Source organism: Panthera leo, chromosome D4, assembly GCF_018350215.1.
Source record: "Panthera leo isolate Ple1 chromosome D4, P.leo_Ple1_pat1.1, whole genome shotgun sequence".
In the NCBI taxonomy this organism is placed as follows: domain Eukaryota; kingdom Metazoa; phylum Chordata; class Mammalia; order Carnivora; family Felidae; genus Panthera; species Panthera leo.
The window spans coordinates 51167964-51183769 of record NC_056691.1 but is presented as its reverse complement, the minus strand read 5'-3'; the positions used below and the strand labels follow the sequence as shown (position 1 = coordinate 51183769).

At 36.3% G+C, this 15806-nt stretch overlaps 1 protein-coding gene across 18 annotated transcripts in view; it reads left to right on the top strand.

Annotated features, from left to right (window-relative positions):
• The window catches only part of LINGO2 (leucine rich repeat and Ig domain containing 2), a 441629-nt gene that overhangs the window by 232203 nt on the left and 193620 nt on the right, over positions 1 to 15806 (top strand). For 16 of the 18 annotated variants that reach the window (XM_042913615.1, XM_042913614.1, XM_042913609.1 and 13 more), the window contains one exon: positions 3087 to 3174. The exons of 1 other annotated variant lie outside the window; for it this stretch is intronic. The gene's annotated coding sequence lies outside the window, so the exon portion shown is untranslated. The remainder of the gene's footprint in view (positions 1 to 3086; positions 3175 to 15806) is intronic. One more of the 18 variants, XM_042913602.1, reaches the window with a different exon arrangement.

Below are 15806 nucleotides of genomic sequence, written 5' to 3'. Positions count from 1 at the left end.
TTTAGGACTTCTGTCCATGCCTGTAGTTTCTTTATCTTTTACCCTCCAAGCCTCCCATCCTCTGTGACGCCTGCAACAACCCCTTTCCATGCTCTCATGGGGTTTTAGGGTAGGTGGAGGATTTTTCAGGTACAGCCTCCACCCTGCTCAAGCATGCTTCTAATTAAAACTGTTCTGGTTGCGAGAAGCAGGAGTTTGAAAGGTATCTAATAAGGAATAAAGAGCTTGTTAATGAAGGACCTCCTAAATCTCTGCCTCTTTTCTGCATGTTTGTTCCATTCACTTCCTTATAGACTTGGTGTTTGTTTCCTCATAGTCTCTGCCCCCACCCCTCTCTCCTATTTCAGGTTGTGCTTGGTTTTGGTTTACTGTGGTGACGATGGTCTTGCTTCTTGTTACAGTAGAAATAGGAAACTAACAGACCACCCCTTTCAGAAGTAGGGGCAGTCATTAGAGGTTGTTAATGCCAGCCACCTTCCTCCATAATCTTAGGAATCTCAATGAAATCAAAAGTAGTTTCTTGGGACACCTAGGTGGCTCAGTTGCGCATCTGACTTGATTTTGGCTCAGGTCATAATCTCATGGTTTTGTGGGTTTGAGTCCCATGCCGGGCTCTGCACTGACAGTGTGGACCCTGCCTGGGATTCTCTCTCTCTCTCTCTCTCTCTCTCTCTCTCTCTCTCTCTCTCTCTCTTTTTCTCTCTCTTTCTTCCCCTCCCCACTTACATTCTCTCTGCCTCTCTCAAAATAAATAAAGAAACTTAAGAAAAATTTTAAGTAGTTTCTCAGAATTTAGGGACTTCTTGTCTTACATATTCTAGCTTTTTTTCTGTCTCTGAATAGGCTGAACAATAGCCACTAGGTTCTTCTATGTCGGTAGAAGCTGACTTTGTTTCTTGAGAGTAATAATAACAGCTACTTCATGTTTGTGAAGATTAATTTAGATATGACATAAACTTAAAGTGACTTATAACACTGTCTGGCACACAGTAAATGCCAGTTATCAGCACACTACCAATAAGAAATGAAATCTTGATGGTTGCTGAGACAAGTGACTAGATTGAATGAAGTCTAAAGGCCGTGTACTTGTAGAACATCTTTTGTACCTCAAATGTTTCCATACATGTCACTCCTTCAGGCTTCACAACAACATGGCAGGATGTATTATCTCTATCTTATAGATGAGCACTGAGAATGTAAATAACTTTACTTGCCCAAAAGTGGGAGTGTCAAAACTAGACTTCAAATGTAGGTCATCTGGCTTAAACAGCAAGCCTCTTTGTAGGTCATTGTGCAGACTCTTGCAGTGCAACAAACCACTAGTCCCTAGAGCACTGCCCACATGCCTAATGCATGACATTTTAAAAGCTGATAATGGATGTAAAAAAGCTGGGAAACACTTGAACATAAAAGCACTGAGTTTGTGAACATCTGTCAGAGATTCACTAAATAGGCATATTGCTATGGAATGAATTGTGTTTCCCTAAAATTCATGTGTTGAAGCCCTATCCCCCATGTGACTGTATTTAGAAATAGGACCTATGAGGAGGAGATAAAGGTTAAATGAGGTCATAAGTTTGAGCCCTAACTCGATAGGGCCTGTGTCCTTATAAGAAAAGGAAGAGACACCAGAGTTCTCTCTTTTTCTTCACTGTTGAGGTGAGAAGGCAGCTGACTATGAGCAAGGAAAAGAATCCTTACCAGGAACCAAATAAGCCTGCATCTTGATCTTGGACTTCTCAGTCTTCAGAATTATGAGAAAATAAACTTCTGTTAGTTAAGTCAATCAGTCTGTGGTATCTGGTTATGGCAGACTGACTGGACTAAGACACACTTATCATACTGGCATCTCCTCTCTTCCTCTTGGTACAGTTACTCTGTTTTTTTTTCTTCTTTCGACTTCAGGTATTTCAGTCGGTGTTCCTATAAATATGAAACACTATTTCTCATTTCATATCTAGCATACCTGCATTCATTCCAACATTTTTTTGACAGTAAAACCTGTGTTGCATGACAGAGATGCAAAATTAGGAATAGACCCCGAGCATTATGATAGAGCTTCCAGAGTAAAAATGTAGGATGTGTGTATGTGTCTGTGTGTGTGTGTGTCTGTGTGCACATGCATGTATGTGTGTGAGATATATGAGCAAGATGAAGAAGACGAAAGGGTGACTTAAGAGGCAGAATTAACATCAGAGGTTGAACAGAATACAATGTCTGTTTACTTCAGGCTAAGGGCAAAACACAACGCTCTTGGGTGAAGCCAAGGGAAAGAAAGGAACAAGGGCTTAATAAAGGTAGTAGGAAAAAAGGTCCGGAAAGTTGTCTTCTGCCCTTCTAGACAATTTCTTTCCTAGACTAACACCTGATATGATATCTTTTCTGGCTCCTACAAAAGATACTTCTACATCCTGATGCTTCAGATAGTTGACACAACAGAACCAGGGTCCCTCCCCAGTTCTGCTGTTTAGCCTTGAAGCTCCATGCATGCACAATGATACTTAGAGAAGCAATCCACACTTGTGAGCACTTAAAGGAGAACAGATAGAAAGGTTCAGCTATGGAACTTTTCTAGGAGCTAATCTTACTTTGCAAATAACCTATTTACCACTGGAAGGCATCAATGGATTTATTATTCCTTCTTTCTTGAACTACAAATTTTTTCTTTTGTTCTGGGGAAGGGCATGCACTATCATCAGATTTTCTATGCTTCTTCCCACCCTTAATGCCACTATGTAGGTTGAGTCCACTATCACCTAATGCCAAGTTAACTATTGCTAGTATCCACATTCCAATCATTCTCTCCAACATTACAGATATGATCTTGTGACTCCCTATGTAAAACCCTTCAGTGACTCTCGCTTGTCCTCTGCATCAAGTCCTTTATGTTCAGGGTGTCCTAAAATACCCTGTAAACTTCCGCTACCCTCAAATATTTACAGTTCCCATAAGGTAGCAAGCTCTCCCTTATCATCAGTTACTTTGCACATGCTGTTCTCTCTGCCTTTCCTCACCTGGGTAGCTCTAATATTCAAGTCTTCATTTAGCTATTACCCCATCTCAATTAGCTTGTCTTCATTTCACAGCAGAGGAGGAAATTCCTGTGTTTCCAGAACACCCAGAACTTTCATCACATTGGAGTAGGATTGTCTGTTTATTTCCAGTCACTAGAAGGTGGGTACTGATGGCAGAGACTATTATTGTCCATTGTTCATTGTAGTGTTCATTATGTTCACCCCAACCGATGTCCTTTCCTTGCCTCGCCTATATGTTAAAACACTCTGCTGGCTGCTTATTTGTTAATTCATTCAAACATTCATTCAGATGTATGTATTTAATACCAGGTATATGTCTGGAACTGTTGAAATCGCTGGGGATTCAGCAGTGAACATAACAGAAAGTAATTCTTGCCCTCATGGAGCTTGGATTGTTATGGGGCTAAGGCAGATAATAACCAAAAGCAGTAATTAAAATATAGAAGATATAGATCAGATAGGGAGTGCTGATAGGTGGAGAGGGGCACAATCTTAAATAAGATGATCAGTAAAGGCCTCACTGAAAAGATGACATTTGAGCAAAGCATATAAGAAAATTAGATTTGTGTTCGGGGGAAAAAAAGCAATCCAGACAGAAAGAATTCCAGAGCAAAGTTCATGCTATGATTTCTCTCACTTGGTAAATAAATAAACAAAACAAAGCAGATAACTCATTTTTTACCTCACTCTCCCTTCCAGCTGCCGTTTCATCTTTCAGTTCTGGCTTCCATATTGTATAGTCTATGTCCTTAACTATATATTACATATATTTATTTATTTGCCTCATGTCAGTCCCCCTAATAAATTGCAAGCCCCATAAAGACAGGGATATTGTCTATTTTATTCATTGCTACATTATCACAATCTAGAATCAGAATCTAGAATGGTGCCTAGACACAATAGGCAGTTGATTAATAATTTTTGAATGGATAAAATAATGAATAATTTTGAAAGAATCAATAAGTTAGAACCCCTATACTTATTATATGTTATTATTAAATATATTTTCTTCTGGGTTTTTTTTCCCCAGTAAGTCTTCATTTCTAAAAGCTTCATTTTGGCTTCTGGACTACTATATTTCAAATACAATGAAAATAAATCTTTTATACAAAAAAAAATTGCCCTTTACTGTCTCTCACCAACTCTACTTATTTTAAAGAATATTCCAATGTTAGCCAAAAAAAATTAGTGTATGGGTAATGGCTGATCTGGTATTTTTTTGTTCTGTGTGCTGCTGCCTCAACTCTATGGAAGAATGAGTTAAATTTTCAAAATATACAAATCAAAAATAAGGGGGGCACTTGGGTGCCCCAGTCGGTTAAGCCTCCAACTCTTGATCTCAGCTCAGGTCTTTGTCTCAGGGTCGTGAGTTCAAGCCCTACATTGGGCTGGATGCTGGGCATGTAGACTACTTAAAAAAATAATAATAAGGAAAATGATAAAGCTCTTCATATCCTTTAAGACATGATTACAAAATGTTAGTGCATATATGAGTCATAGAAGTTTGTATTTTTTTTGTTTTGTTTGGACAGGGTATTTTGTTTGCCTGTTAAAAGCTTGAAAGAATTGAACTCATAGATGCAGATATATAGTTCTTATTTATTTATTTATACATTATTTTATATCTTGCATTATATATTAATTTTATTTATTTATTTATTTATTTATTTATTTATTTAATATGAAATTTATTGTTAAATTGGGTTTGTATACAACACCCAGTGCTCATCCCAACAGGTTCCCTTTTCAATGCCCATCACCCACTTTCCCCTCCCTCCCACCCCCCATCAACCCTCAGTTTATTCTCAGTTTTTGAGAGTCTCTTATGGTTTGCCTCCCTCCCTCTCTAACTTTTTTTTTTCTTGTGGTTCATTTTTAAATGGGATAAGGTATGTCTCAAGGATAAGACATCTGAAGGAATACTGGGTGGCAAAACCACACATGGTTATTCTAATGTCGTTTGTGAGAACATCTCCTACTGTGTGCAGATGGAACTGACAGTTTATTTATTTATATTGTCCAAGTGTAGAGCATGTATATTCCCGTTGCTTTACTTTAGTGCAATTTAAGTCCCAGAAATCTTTAGGTCTTGGCTCCAACCATTCATATAATCACTTAAACTGGCTAGAAAAACCACCTCCTTACTCCTATGAAGAACTTTCCAAATGCATAGGGAAGGAGATGACTACTATGCCTAAACTAATTGTTTGCAAACCTGACTTTCTATTAGAGTCACCTGGGACATTTTTAAATCCATCAGATGCCAATTTGAACAATTTCTGCTTTAGCCATAATGGCATGAGCTACAACCAGACTTTTCTCTCACCATAATCAATTAGAAATCATTGACCATCTTTGGTGTTCAGTAGATACCCCAAAAGAGTCACATCCAAGTAGGTAAATAAACTAGCACAGACTAGTAGCAGAAGTAGTAGTAGTTATTCTTAATTTAGACAGGACTTGATAGAATCTAAAAGCCCATTTGTTTTTCCACCAGATAGAAGAACCCAAGTTTAGAATTTGGGAAAGAAAAAAAAAAGAAAGAAAGAAAAAAATTGCTAATACCATTGATTAGAGAAAACCCCATTAGATATTTGGGGGGGTGGGTGTCAAATTCTACAGTTCTGGAAAGCAACACTTATTCCATTCTCAAAATAAAATAAAAAACAAATCCATCTCCTGTGTCCTGCCTCATCTCAATAAATTATAATCACATTCTTTCTTTACTGTCTGCCACAAATGCCCTAAAGTCTTCCTGAGCATCCTTCTAACACCAAATAAAAATAAATCATCTCTCCATTGAACCACTGTGTTTGAATGCCCCATGGCTTCTAAACCTTTGTGAGTGCATGTGAGAGTGTTTTAGTATTGTGAAGTAGCAATTGTTCACAATAATAATTAATTCTTGATCCCTGTGAGATAGTTACTGCTCGAAGCATGTGCACCTTATTTCATTTAATCTTAACAACAAACACATGGGATGAGAACCCTTCTATATCTTTCTTTCCTCACTGAGGAAGCTGAGGTTGAGAGAGCTAGTAAGTAACAAAACCAAGAGTTATACACAAGCAGTCAGGCTCCAGAAAACAAATTTGTTGGATCCACTATATTGTGAGTACTTGGTTTCTTTTTCTTGTTTAGAAGCTCCTTGTAGACAAAAGCTATGTCTTTTTCATCTCCATATGCTCTGTACTTAGCACAATGTTTGGTTTATAGTTGGTTTGGGGGAGGGACATTTGTTAAATGAATAAATGCATGAAAATTATAAGTATGTTTTGGAAGGTGATGCCTAAAGGGTAAGAGGCATATTATTGATGTGTTTGGTGGTTTTGTGTTTGGTAAATAATAGTTCCATTGAATTGCTTTGATTTTTTTTTTTTAGACTATTCTCTTCGTTTTGTTTTCCCATTAGGCTGGGATTGTGAAGAAAAATAAAGTTTTTGATATATAAAATAGATTATGTTTTCAGAGCTAGCAAATTTAGTGATCAGTTCTAATCATTAAGTATGAAATTCCTTCAGTATACTTAGATTTGGCAAATGGAGAGAGGAAAATAGTTAAAGTCATTGAAAAGAAGCCTTCCTCAGCTTTCTAGAGGAAAAAATGCCAGTTCAAAATGGATAAGGAAGAAATGGAAAACAATTATAGGTAAAACCACAAGCTTTATAGGCTCAATGATTTTTTTTTTTATTTTCATCATTCATTTTATCACATTTACTTTGCTTTCCCCTACACCTGAAAATGAATGGGGAGCGGCATGGTAATAATGTATTTGGGAATGCAGATTTTTTGGTTAGGCTACTGTATGACTTGAACAAAACTAAGCATCTTTTGTGTAAAACCAGGAGTAGTGGAAAGTAGATACAAGAATTATCTCCCATCCTTTTTGTACTTGACCTTCCTCCACAATCAGACTCCTTAACCCCAAACTTTGGGCCCTGGATATCCCAATACACGTTATAGGGTCTCTGCAATGAAGTTCAACAAAGTAACAAGATTTAGTGTGCCATTAACAAAGAGTTAGCATGAAAGAGACCAATAAAATACTATTGATTCACTTCTGTTTTGAGCAAATGTTGTACAGTGAACTATAAAAAAACATTGTTCTTTAGAGAGATGGTAAACTTTATGACTGCACTTGTTCTTATTTTAGAAATCTGGGTTTGCACTCAAAGTAGCTTTGTCAAAATTAGAAAAACTAACAATGAAAAATTAAGAGGACTCCATGTCTACTTTCTTGTCCAAGAGATTAACTGGGAAGAAGACTGTCCCAGCCTAAGAGTTGCACAGGGATGAGGTTGGTGCTTCACTGTAGCGGAGTCCAAATGACTCTAGACAAAACTGTACCAAGGAACCTGTGGGTGTCAAACTCAAGTTGAAAGACAAAATTGTTAGTGGAGGAGAAATGGCCAGCAATATTACATATGATGAGTGAAAGTCTTCTGTCAATATACTAACGAGACAGGGAGCAAAGGGCATATGGAACTGGGTCAGGAGAGTTGAGAGAGTTGCTCAAGATTTGGTGCTCATACCTACAGACAGGATGTCAAGAACTTATCCTGATGGTATGGTGCCTGCTAACCATGTATGTGGGAGTGGACCAGCCACCTCAAAGGCATAAAGCTATCCAGACACTTTGCCTATGTTACCTCCCTGATGGCTTTCCCGATTGCTGGATGTCAAGATGATTTTTTTGTGTGCTCTCAAGACATTTATTTGTCATGCTCCAGTGTAATTCATCATTATTCATCTTTTACCATAGAATGACTTTAGAAACAATTAATCTGGTTCAAAATTACAGCTTCCATACTTTTAAAGCTATGTATCATTGAGCAAATTACTTTGCATTTGTATTTTCATCTGTAAAACAGAGGTAATAAAAGTTTCCAAATCTCATAACATTTTTAAGGAAAGTTAATGATAAATACATGAGAAATTCTTAGAATTTTCTGGCAAATAGTAACATGAAAAATTATTTTTTATTAATATACTCATTATTATCATCTTATATTTTACCATAGTGCCTGACACATTGCCACTGATCTGTAAATATCCAGTGAATACAAATTCACTAGAATTTCATTCATGTGAATGAAATATCATGAATCCTAAGTTTATAAAGCATTTGCAGAGGTCAAAATATGTACCTGTAGTTCAAATGAAAATGAACAATTTAGATAGGCACCAGATATTTCTTTACAGTTGTCACTTTTAATAACATTTACCTATGATACCACTAGTGAAATAGGGCTTCATTTTTTTTTTTTATTGAATTTAAGCAAAGAATAATTCCCAACATTTATTAAGTTTCCTTCCTGATTAATTTGACATTTTTGGCTTAGATAAAGATACAGGCAGAATCATTTCCTGAACAAATGAAAGCTGACCTCCTTGGTTGCAACTTGATCAATGTTACAAGTCAGGGCCAAACACATCTTAATTCCAGGCTGTTGTGGACTTTGTTACTTATACCAAGAAGTCAAATCAGTTGAACAATTGTTAATAGAGTTTTAATAAAATCCAGTGAATTGTAAATAGGCAAGTTGGAGCTTGTTTAGGCAGAAAATTGGGCTGTAGGATTGTGGTATGTGTGGTAATGATTATTGAATTAGGCAGACTCTGTAGTCCACAAAGGAAAAGTAACTATCCACCATGATCTGTACTCTTGATATTGTTGATGGATATTTGAACATGTATTTTTATTTTTATTTATTTTTGTCTTTAAGAACAAGTAAAAAAGTTATTGAGAGAAGCAACATATGGTACCATCACACATTACTTTTAGGCCTTGTGACTCACTTCTCCCGAATCTTACCATCTGAATTCAAAAGGTTATTTTGAGTGAATTTTAGACTCTTCTGTCCTTTGGAAAAATTTTAACCATAGCATTATTTCAAATATCTACCCGGCTGGCTCAATTGGTGGAGCATGCAACTCTTGATCTCAGGGTTGTAGGTTCAAGCCTTCCACTGGGTGTATAGATGACTTAAAAAAAAAAGATTATTTCAAATATCTTTATGGTCTATTTAAAAAGGACAGAAAGAGTTTCAATTTACAACTCATTAATTTCAGGTTACATTAAGTATCTACTAATTTTAACCTCTTAGCCTGATGTTCCCCCTGTAGCTCAAAGTCTGTCTTACCTTTGACTATTGCTCTTTTCTTAACTACCAGTTAGCTCCAGATTATGTGGATGCCTCCTTTTCAATGTCTCTCAAATGTGTGGAATATTTATAATAAACTTATTAAAGTAATCTTTTGCCTCTGGTTTCTTGTCCCTCTAATTGGCCATACACATTTTTGCTAGAATTGTTTTCTGAAACATGAATATAAGTGTAACTTCCATCTCTAAAATTTCTGATGTATCTGTGTTGCCTAAAGAATAAAATCTAAACCTCTAAACCTGTTACTTAGAATGTTTCAGCACTTGGCCTTCCACAAGCAACTCCTGACACCTTATCCTCACCGGTGTTGAATCATGCACCAAAAGGTAGTCTCCCTGTCATTCTTCACCGTGCCATCCTGTATTTTTTGTTTAGTTAACATGCACCTCTCTAAGCCACATGTAAGCAATAGCTTCTATGGGCAATTGCTGGGATCCCAGAACCCCACCCAAACTGCCACCATCCAGTCATCTCCAGAGTAGAGAGTAATACATAAGAAGATACAAATAATGCAGAAAAAAAATATAAAATATCTTCCTGAAATGCAGAGTGCAATGTATAGTAAAGGAATGATTACATTTCATATTAAAATAAGCCATGTAGTAGACTTGTTACTGCTGTTGGATCTCCCTAGTATTCTGTCCTGCAGTGGGGAAAGGCTTACTCCGTGACTAAAGCCATGTGGTTCTGAGAGAATTTCTGTATTACACCATTTCTCTGCCTCAGTAGCTCCAGTTTGTTGATCTGCTGTGTATCTGACCCAAGCCAGGTGAATCAGGCTTTTCCTGTAATTTTTCAACCAGTTTCTGGAATTTAAGATGTCTTCCTTTATGCCAAAGGTAGAAGATGTGAGGTAAGGGAGCTAGCAGTTATTTGAGTAAGTGAGCTTTAGAGGTTGAAGCTTTATTAGATTCAAAGAGCAGAGGTGAGGATGAGGGGTTGGCTGTTTTGTTGTGGCATACTTAGAAAATTTTAAAAAATATGTATTTCAGGTATACAAGGTGATGTTTTGATATGCATATAGAGTGAAATTATTGCTCTCAAACTAATTACCATATCACTTCATATAATTATGGTTTCTTTTGCATGTGTGTGTGTGTATACTAAGAACACTTAAGACCAACTCAATGAGCAAGTTTCAACTATTTAATACAGTTTTATTAACTATAATCACCACGTTGTACATTAGATCCCCAGAACTTATTCACGTTGTAGCTTGAAGTTTGTACCCTTTGACAAACATTTACTCCTTTCCCCTACCCTCCCAGCCCCTGGCAACCACCATTTTACTCTTTGCTTTTATAAGTTCAACATTTTTAAATCCCCCATATAAATGAGGTCATGGAGTATTTGTCTTTCTAGATCTGGTTTATTTCATTTAACATAATGTCTACCAAGTTCATCTATGTTGTTGCAAATGGCAAGGTTTCTTTTTTAAAGCTGAATAATATTCCACTGTGTATGTGTATATGTGTGTGTGTCTGTGAATATATATATTATGTTTCTTTATTCACCCACCCATGGACATTTAGGTTATTTCCATATCTTGGCTGTTATAAATAATGCTGTAATGGATATATGGGTGCAGATATCTCTGCAAGATACTGACTGCTTGTCCTTTAAATATTTGTCCAAAAGTGGTATTGATGAATCATATGGCAGCTCTATTTCTAATTTTTGAGGAGCCTCACCAACACTTGCTCTCTTTTGTCATTTTGATAATAGCCATTCTAACACATAATAGTGAAACATTTTGAGGAACACTGTTTTATGAAACTTTGGGAAAATTATGAATACTGTTTTTGGGTAAAGTTTAACTGGAAGGAATGGATTGTTAGTAGTGAATAAAATAGAAAATGCAAGTTTTTACAGAGATGTAATGAAATGGTGAAAACTGCCAAAGGTGAAAAGTTCTAAAGTAGCATTTGGTAATAGTCTCCCAGAATCTGCCTATGAGAGGAGATAAATGGTGTCTGAATTCTGCATCCTGGAAAGTTACTCTCTGCTAGCTGGTTGCTATTATACATGAATCCTTCTCGCTTGATTTGCAATATAAATGAAGGTGAGAAATTGTAATAATGGACTTCCTTTCTAGTTTGAGGAGGATTACCTGATTTTTGTCTCATGTTTTTTCATCAGCAAATGAGGATAATACTATCTTTTGGTTGGTACTGGTGCTGAATGATTTTTAATGAGTTTGTGTTTAAGTACTTTCACTTGCTTTCAATGAAAAATCATTAGTTGCACTTAAATGCTGTGTATTTTAATTGGCAAAATAACCTGGATAACAATATTCAAGTTCCCAGCCAACATTTTTTTGCTCTTAATGGTATTCATATCATCATGCATCCAAATGCCTTTTCTCTATACTTTAAGTCTCTTTTACCCCCAAGTGGTGCTGGGGGACTAGGGAACAATAGACTTTCCTTGAGAAATCTTAGGGCCCAAAGATATATTTATACAACTGAAAGCCTATTAGAAATTTCTCTATGTAAATATTATGCATTTATATTGTGATCTTAACCTTGCCTTCCATGTTCTTCAACCTTTGGCTGAACATTGGTCAAGCTATTGATGCAATGGATGAGATTCTGTGAGGCCAGATTTAAGTCCCCTTCTGCAAACACTGGAAAGATCAAAATTGGAAGATGGAATAACATCAAATACTGGTCGTGGGTATGAATGTCTAAAATGCTAGGAAGGGAAACAAAGGATAGTATCAAAGAGACTAATAAACTGGGGTATGGAGCCAAAAACCAGCAGTCAGTATGGTGCTTGACACTAAGTTCATTCGGTCATTCATTCATTCTTTCATACAGTAACCATTGTTAGATAGTGCCAGACACTGAAAGTACAATAATGAACAAAATATGAAAAATGTACCCCTCTTTAGAAACCATCATTAAATATTTGGTAAGTAAATGAATGGGTAGGGAAGAATGAATTAATTCACATTTGTAGAGTATCAAATCATAGATATGAAGAGCAAACAGTAGAAGTAAAGGTGTAACAGAAAAGACAAATTATAAAAAATAAATAAAAGACAAATACTGATTTTTGTCTTTATGGGACAATTTAGCCATGTGAATTGATGAGTAGAGCCTGATATAAAGGAACAGAAAAGTAGCAGATAATTAGGATGAAATTTTGTCCAATTACTGAACATTGGTGAGGCAACAAATAAGTTAGCACTAGAATTTTTTTCTCATTCCTTTTATTTTTTAATGTGATAGGTCTACAGGACCATCATCCCCTTTAATGAATGGGCCACTTCACAGAAATCACTGTAAGCCAGAGCCCTCTCTTGAGATACCACACGAGGTGGACACTATTTCTGTTGGACTCCAATAGACTCCGATCAGTGCAATTAATATCCTGACATGCTCAGTTCAGCAGATCTTCCCTGCCTCTTAGAACATTAGACAATGATCCTATTAACCTTAATGTCCTAGAGTAATTAATTTTTTTCACAATTGCTGTAGATTCCCTTTTATAAGGCAGCACATTCCCCGGAAGTTGTTAGGCACTCATAATATGATGTCAGCAATCAAATGAACCAACATCTCCCATTCAATGGGTCTGGGTTCAGAGCTTCCAGTCAGCTCTCTGTTTTGAACAAATATCAGTCACCTTTTCATAGTTAAAAAAAAAATCTCAGTTACCCCACAACTGTAGGTAATAGGCTATCTTACAAGAGAGGACAAAGGAACTGTCTGTGTTCAATTATAGCAGATGTTCTTAGTTACCTGAAACATAGTTGAAATAAATGTTACTGTCTTTATTTAGCTAAGTAATCAGGTAAAGCAGGAAACATGCCATTTGGTTCTTGTTGATCAGACTTCCAAATCCTCCTTGGAAATCCCAGAAAGTTATCAAGGAATTTAAAATTTCATGTGTATTTTTTTAGTAATCTTTTTATTCTAATAAAATTTAATATCAGAAAAATGGTTCATATGTCAGTTATCTAAAAAAAATAAATCTGCACATACACCAATTAAAACTTATTTGAAACAAAGAATTTATTACTTTTTTTTTTTAGCTGAGAGGACTTTGACTTTAAAATATGCCATAACATAGTTCCAGAATTTTAATTCTCTGTGCATTTACCTCATTTATAATGCCTAGAAACCTTGTATAGACAACTTTTTTAAAGAATTCATAGAACAAAATTAAATACTTTATTATATATGCCAATTGATAATCTAGGTAGCAAAATAAATGTTTTCAGCCATCATTTTGATACATCTGTGAAGCCGTTATCTCCTTAAACCAAGCATGAAAGTGATGGATTCTCTGAGAATTTATTGATTATTCAAGTCTGTCCTCATGTACATGTCCATGCAGCTTCTAATTTAGCTTTGCTTTATTATACTCTTTTCTCCTTGCTCTGACCTTTTTATGTATTGTATACCTTTCTATTATACACACAGACACACACACACACACACACACACACACACAGACACTTTGGAAGCAAAATGAGCTTCTTCCTTAGCACATACTATGTGAAGGACAGTTGCTTAGCTGAATATTGACTGCATGGATTCCTCCCCTGTGTAACTTCTCTTCAGGAATTACTGTATACCTATATAGAGAAGCTGTAAGTGAAAATAGCAACTGCAAGGGTAATCCTCTCCTGTGTATGACCTAACGGTCCTTCAGTGCCCGCTGCCATGGCCTTGTCTATTAGACATGCTCTGATGAGCTCTGAGGTACTTTTAATCCAATTTTGAGAGAGAGAAACTGGCAAATGGAAGGAAAGACCCTATGAATGCTGAGAAAGGAAATGGATAGTAGAAGTGAAGCCTGCTTCCCTTGGCCTCCAGAATCCCCCAACAACCTTAAGAAACCCTCCTTTATCTAACCTTCTTTTTTTAATGTTTTATTTATTTTTTTGAAAGAGAGAGAGGGAGAGGGGAACAGAGGATCCAAAGTGGGCTCTGTGCTGACCGCAGCAATCCCAATGTGAGGCTCGAACTCAAGAACTGTGAGACCTGAGCCAAAGTCAGATGCTCGACTGAGCCACGCAGGTGCCCCTATCTAACCATCTTTGAGTATCTTTTCTTTTACCCAAGAACTCTTCATTGGCATATCAGAGGCTTGTGCTTCTAATATAAAGATCTCTTCTCAAGAAATTCTTGTTGATAAACTTGGCTTGGATATGGGGCACTTCATCAGAAGGTCTTCTATTGTCTGCAGAAAGTGACAAAATGACTGATTATAAACCCCAGTTTTCAAAAAGAGACACCCGAGTGTCGGGGGTTTGCATGGGTGTGGTCTTTCTGTTCTGGAGATACTCAACCTCAAAAATTTAATTCTTTAATTTGCTCCCAGAATTCTGAGACTGAGGGACTGAATATCTGTCACTAAGCTTACTCTAGAGGAGTAAACTAAGAAGGCCAGTACATTTATCTACAATAAGGATAACTGCCTTCAAAGAGCTTGAGTGTTCATTATCTAGGATGATATCTCGGTCAAGTATGTGGGAAGCCATATGGATAACCAGGAGTTTTGGTGAGCACATGGTCATGCAAAGACAGAGATATGATATCTTCAGACAGTTGTTCAGGGAGTTCATGTGCTAGAAGTAAAGAACACAGAGTTTGGAATCACAGAAGCCTTCATCCAAAACTTCTGTTCCTCTAAGAGATTATTTTAAGCTACCTGATCTTTAGTCTTTTCATCTAAAAATGTAAAAATAACTTCTAAGAAAGAGTTGAACTACTTAAATAAGATAACACATATAAACAGAGCCCAGTGTGAGATTCATAGAAAGTGCCCCTAAGTTGCAATATTAGTTAGCATTATCATTATCATTAGTGTTAAAATGTACCCAAGCAGTCTAAAGGTACATCTTGTTCCATTAATGAGTTCATTTATTTATTTTTAGCAGGTGGAATGCTCCATCATCTACCTGATGCAGAGACTCTTCTCTGGATATTACTGGCTTAATGCTAATATTATACCTGGCTGATTTTCATTTTCCTAGACTCAATGCAAATTAGCAATTCATTTCCTTTATGATGTCACAGAAAATCATGCTAATGATATTTTGATTTACCAGAGATTCGGCAGACATCTTATTTTCACTAAGAGCAGTTGAGTCTCTGACTTTCATTCGCAAAATGGGAATTAAAATGCCTGTGTGATAAGATAGATGTATTTTGTGACTGAATGAGAGAATATATTTTTAAAATGCCTAGCACATTGCCTGATGGGTAGTTATTCTTTAACAATGCTAATCGAAGCTACTGCATATTTAAAAACCATACCTGGGAGTGGTTGCTGTCACTGAATTATATCGACTACTGTTGGTTTCTATTAAAGGGAGTAGCATCTTTTGGCCTGTTCTCAGTTTATGGAGAATATTCTATATTGTGAAGCCACCATGTCTGAAACTGTCTCTTCAATGTATATTTAAGAAGCACATAAGAGGAAAAGGGAATAAGTCCCAAAACTTCTTAGAAACTTGTTGCAATAGAGATGTTTTTTTTTTCTATTTTTAGTGAATAATTACAAATAAGAGATTCCAATCAGTAGTGGTTAGTCATCTAGCTAAACTACCTTATACCCTCTATTTCCACAAATCCAGAATCTATTTTTGTCT